This window comes from Myotis lucifugus, unplaced genomic scaffold (genome assembly GCF_000147115.1).
Source record: "Myotis lucifugus unplaced genomic scaffold, Myoluc2.0 scaffold_6, whole genome shotgun sequence".
In the NCBI taxonomy this organism is placed as follows: domain Eukaryota; kingdom Metazoa; phylum Chordata; class Mammalia; order Chiroptera; family Vespertilionidae; genus Myotis; species Myotis lucifugus.
In genome coordinates, this window is record NW_005871054.1 from 19,397,684 (window position 1) to 19,403,683 (window position 6,000).

A 6,000-nucleotide genomic window follows, 5' to 3' on the forward strand; every position below is an offset into this window, starting at 1 on the left:
CAGTGATGATCTTCATAGCATTTTTTTAACCAAATATTCTAATACGATCTTTATAGGTGTTTTTTTTTTTTTCTGGTCTAGAAATACATATTGCATTTAGTTGTCATGCAATTGAAAGGTTTAAGCATGGAATAGTGTGAAATATATTTTAGAAAGATCATTGTGACTTCATTTTGGGGGATGGACTGGAAAAACCTGTTAATATAGGCAGGAAGATTGTAATAGTTGAGGATGAGACACGATAGCATAGTAGCTGCAGAAGAGAGGAGGCATCAGCTGTGAAACATTTTAAATAGAGAATCTATATAATTTGAAAGATGATTGGGTATAGGAGATGAGGAAGAAAGATAAGAAAGATTCCTAGGGTTCTGGCAAGTGTGAGTTTTGGAACTTATCAATTGAATTTAAAGATAACAATTAAGAATTTTTTTAAAAATATATTTTATTGATTTTTTACAGAGAGGAAGGGAGAGGGATAGAGAGTTAGAAACATCAATGAGAGAGAAACATCGATCAGTTGCCTCCTGCACACCTCCCACTGAGGATGTGCCCGCAACCAAGGTACATGCCCTTGACCAGAATCGAACCCGGGACCCTTCAGTCTGCAGGCCGATGCTCTATCCACTGAGCCAAACTGGTTAGGGCCAATTAAGAATTTTAAAAAGGATAAGAATTAAGGGTTTAAAAGCAAATATGGGAGGGACTCATGACTAGAAATGTACACATCAATATTGTGGGTAAAGTTATAGGAGTAGTTGAGACAAGAACAAATATTTTGGGAAGGAAAATAGACCCCCACAGTAGTCACAGAAATGGAACTTTTTGAGGAAAAGGCAGAGAAAGAAAAGCCAACAAAACAATGGTTGGAAGAAGGAAGGGAGAAAGTTAGTATATTGGAAGCAAGAAAAGGGGAGTTTGACAATTGTAAGTGCCAAACAGACTCCAAGTACATTGTATACTGAAAATAGTCATTTGGATTTGCCAGTTAAGAGCTTGTTGGTATCCTTGCCAGAACAGCTTCAGTGAGGTAGCAGGAACATAAACCAGATCATAGGGGACTGAGGGCTGAGTAGGAAAGATAAAGTGGAGACAGATACAGTCGCATATTTTTCAAGTAGTTTGACTTTGGAGAATAGGAGAGAGAAAGACTGGCCTGGTCCAGGGAAGTTGTTTGTTTTGTTTTTGTGTGTGTGTGTGTTTTTTTTTTTAAAGAATGGGATTTTCCTGGAAAAGAGTCCCTGATTTTGTATCTTTTGAAGTTCATGGAATGATCTGAGATTATTCCTGATATAATGGCACTATTGAAGTGTAATAAATTATTTCTTTGTGAATTAGACCTCTTAGATATTTTCATGTTCATTGGACTAGTTTTTTAAACACAGATATTATATCCCTGCTTGAAAGTATCTGGCTAATTTCAAAATTCTGCTTAGTAAAATCTTTTACATCCAGGCCCCTTGCTAGGCCTATACATATACATGCACACATGACACACATTCACACACATACATATACACACAGCTGTTTTTTGACTCACTTCACACACACACACACACACACACACACACACACACACATTGAGGAACTTTTAGATGTTTCTTCTGACAGAAATGCCCTCTATATCAGTTTATTTGGTGGGGAAACTGATGGTATTTTGAACTTTAGCTAAAATCTCATGTGTTATCTCCTTTTTGGTAGGTCTCCTTGACACCACCTTTGACAGAATTAGCTAATTCCTTATCTGAAGTCCTCTGACAGTTGATATAATTCTGAGCTCTTACCCCACAGTATGCTATAGTTATTTATTTATATTTCTGTCTCTTAGGCATCTTCTTGCCTCCATCCTTATAATTGATTACAAGTTGCAGGTTGTTCCCAGCAACCAATACAGTGCCTGGCGTGTTATAAGAATTCAGTACGTTTATTGGATATAATGAAATTATTTTTAAGGGAACCCAGCTTATAAACACAGCGTTTCTTTACTTATTTTGTCTTTGTCTAATTTTTTATGAAGTGTTAGTTCATAGTGTTATATTATTTTTTGTTGTATATATTGCATAGAATATTTTGTTTCATTTTTGTAGCTCTGTTGCAGTTTTTCCTAAGAATACTAGAATGCACTATAATGCAGTATTTTGTGTTTGAAAATGTTTTTCTTTATATGCATATGACAAAAATATATAAATTAATTCCATAAAATTTTATTGCTACTTCTACTCTTTCCTCAGCCAGTTATTTTCAATTCGTGTTGTGACTCCTAGGAGGTATTGTTACTTTGAGTCAATTTAATGGCTCTAAATCTTACCCTCTTATAATAACACTAGAGGCCCGGTGCACAAAAATTTGTGCACTGGCGGGGGGGGTATCCCTCAGCCCCACTCCACTTGTGCCCTCTCACAGTCTGGGACCCCTCGGGAGATAACGACCTGCTGGCTAAGGCCCGCTCCCGGGTGGCAGAGGGCAGGCCCAATCCCTAGGTGCCTGCCCCACAGCCCTGGTCGGGCTCAGAGCAGGGCTGATTGGGGAGTTGTGCGCTGCCCCCTGTCATGCACAGAGCAGGGCGGATCAGGAGGTTGAGATGCCACCCTCAGTCATGCTCAAGGTAGGGCTGATTGGGGGGTTGGGGCGCTGCCCCCTGTCACGCACAGAGCAGGGCCTATCAGGGGGGTGGGGGCTCCGTACCCTGTCACACACAGAGCAGGGCCGATCAGGGGGTTGGGGAGCTCCCCCCTGTCATGCACAGAGCAGGGAGGATCAGGAGGTTGCCATGCACCGCGTGCAGTCACGCCCATGGTAGGGCCGATTGGGGGGTTGGGGCGCCGCCCCTGTCACACTCAAGGCAGGGTCGATGGGGAGATTGCGGCGCCACCCCCTGTCACGCACAGAGCAGGGCGGATCAGGGGGTTGGGGCGCTGCCCCCTGTCACCCACAGAGCAGGGCTGATCAGGGGGTTGGGGCACTCCCCCCTGTCACACACAGAGCAGGGCCGATCAGGGGGTTGGAGAGCTCCCCCCTGTCACGCACAGAGTAGGGCGGATCAGGGGGTTGGGGCACTGCCCCCTGTCACCCACAGAGCAGGGCTGATCAGGGGGTTGGGGCACTCCCCCCTGTCATACTCAGGGCAGAGCCGATGGGGAGGTTGCGGCTCCACCCCGTCACACACAGAGCAGGGCCCATGGGGGGGTTGGGGCGCCGCACCCTGTCACACACAGAGCAGGGCCGATCAGGGGGTTGGGGAGCTCCCCCCTATCAGGCACAGAGCAGGGCCGATCAGGGGGCTGGGGCGCCTTCCCCTGTCACAAACAGAGCAGGGCGGATAGGGAGGTTGTGGCCCCGCCCCCTGTCACACACAGAGCCACAGGGCGATCAGGGGGTTTGGGCGCTGCCCCCTGTCACGCTGCTCCAGGGGCCAGGAGGCCTCGCTGCTCAGCTGATCCCGGTGCTAGGAGGCCTCGCTGCTCCGCTGATCCTGGTGCTGGGAGGCCTTGCGGCTCCGCTTGACACAGGGGCAGTGAGGCCTCGCTGCTCCGCTGATCCCGGTGCTGGGAGGCCTCATGGCTCCGCTGATCCCGGTGCCGGGAGGCTTCTCTGCTCCGCTGATCCCAGTGCCGGGAGGCCTCTCTGCTCCGCTGATCCTGGTGCTGGGAGGCCTCGCTGCTCCGCTGATCCCAGTGCTGGGAGGCCTTTCTGCTCCGCTGATCCCGGTGCCGGGAGGCCTCGCTGCTCAGCTGATCCCGGTGCCGGGAGGCCTCGCGGCTCAGCTGATCCCGGGTTCGAGAGGCCTTGCAGCTCCGCTGATCCCGGTGCCGGGAGGTCTCGCTGCTCCACTGATACTGGTGCCGGGAGGCCTCGCGGCTCAGCTGATCCCGGGTTTGGGAGGCCTTGCGGCTCCGCTGATCCCAGTGCTGGGAGGCATATTACCCTTTTACTATATAGGATAGAGGCCTGGTGCACGGGTGGGGGCCAGCTGGTTTGCCCTGAAGGGTGTCCCGGATCAGGGTGGGGGTCCCGCTTGGGTGCCTGGCCAGGCTGGATGAGGGGATGATGGCTGTTTGCAGCTGGTCACACCCCCTTCAGGGTGGGGGTTCCCACTGGGGTGCCTGGCCAGTCTGGGTGAGGGGCTGAGGGCCATTTTCAGGCTGGCGGGTGACTGAGGCTCCCAACCTCTCCTTTTTAACTTTTTTTTTTATTCTGGGATTTATTTACCTTCTATGCCTGTCACTGGACCTGAGAGCCGGCTTTAACTCTGAGGCTCGGCTCCAGCTCTAAGACCTCGGCTGCTGAAAGCAGGTTTCTGGGCTTTGTTTACCTTCTGTATTTGAAACTTTGTTTCGACTCCAGCTCTGAGATCCCGGCTGACTGAAAGCAGGTTTCTGGGGATTGTTTACCTTCTATATTTCCAACAATGTTTCTTAGAGAGCAGCTCAGGGCCCAGCAGCAGCAGGCGGGGAACATTGGCTTCCTCTGTCACTGGAGCAAGCAAGCCTCCTGTTCGCTTCAGGGGCCTGGCTGCCGGCCGCCATCTTGGTTGGCAGTTAATTTGCATATCTCGCTGATTAGCCAATGGGAAGGGTAGCGAAGTTATGGTTAATTACCATGTTTCTCTATTATTAGATAGGATTAATACAAAGACATTGAGGTAGACTAGGAAATGTTTAATATGGTGAGGAAGTCTTTGATTAAGAGAAGCATTGGGAGTAGAGAAAAAATGTTCTAAATTATTTGGGACAAAAATTTACTAAAAATATTTAAAAAGACATATATACATATGGTTAATTCTCCAAATAACACAAAGTAGTTTCCCTTCTGCATCAGTTCACTGATTTCCCTTCCCAAAGGAAATCATTTTAACTGATGTTTTATGTATCATGTATCCAGAAATATTCAGGGCATATGAAATATACATAACATACATATAAACCACATAAATACATAGTATTTTGTACTTTGCTTTTTTACTTAGGCTTAGAGATCAATCCATATTAGCAAACAAATATTTTTTTTCTTTTTAATGGATAGATATTATTACAAAACATTTTCTATCTATGCAGAACATAAAGACTAATATAAAAAATAATGATGTACCCACCACCTACTCTAAGAAATAGAACATCAGCTGTCTATAATTTTTATAGGTTTTCTTAAGATTCCCATCTATATAAAACATTGACTTTTCTGTTGTAACTGCAAAATAATCATTGTAAAATAATATGAAGAATTCCAGTACTTCATATACATGAGCAAATAAATTTCATTTTCTTTATACTTTCCTTGAAATATAAAAAGCTTATAGTAAGTGCTCAATTAGTTTTTTATAAGGATAAAAATAACGTTCAAAAAAAGCTTTCAGAGTGGCTACATTATTCTTTTCTCTCTCTCTCTTTTTTTTTTGTTGCTGTTAATTCTCACCCAAAGATATTTTTCCATTGATTTTTTAGAGAGAGTGTAAGGGAGGAAGACAGAGAGAGAGAGAAACATCGACCTGAGAGAGACACATCGATTGGTTGCTTCCCGAACGCGCCCAAGGAGCCTGCAACCAAGGCATATGACCTTGATCAGAATCGAACTTGTGACTCTTCCGTCCGAGGGCCAATGCTATATCCACTGAGCCAAACTGTCTAGGGCTCGCTATGTTACTCTTTCATTATTTCTTTATTACGTAGCTTTTCAAATTGTTATTATTCCAGTCTCATTATATTGAATATTTATTGTAAATGGCCTCAATATTTCAGGGAGGCAAACAAATTAAAATATACAAAAAAATTAAGTAAGCATGGCCATTTTTAGTTAATCTTAAAATTTTTTACCTTATCTAGTTTATTTTTCTGGTTTCAGATGGTTAAATCTGAGATGGTTAAGTCAGATGAACCAGAAATAGTAACATTCATATAACTTTTAAAAGAAGAGAAGACAAGAATTCCTGTTCACAGTTTTTCCTGAGTTCTTCCTGCAAAGAAAGGCAAAGGATACTTTGACTATAAAAAAATTATTTATTTCTGC

The 6,000-nt window shown here is 44.9% G+C and overlaps 1 protein-coding gene across 1 annotated transcript in view; it reads left to right on the forward strand.

Moving 5' to 3' along the window:
• The window catches only part of STRN (striatin), a 78,410-nt gene that overhangs the window by 25,170 nt on the left and 47,240 nt on the right, over positions 1-6,000 (forward strand). The gene's annotated exons all lie outside the window — the stretch shown is intronic.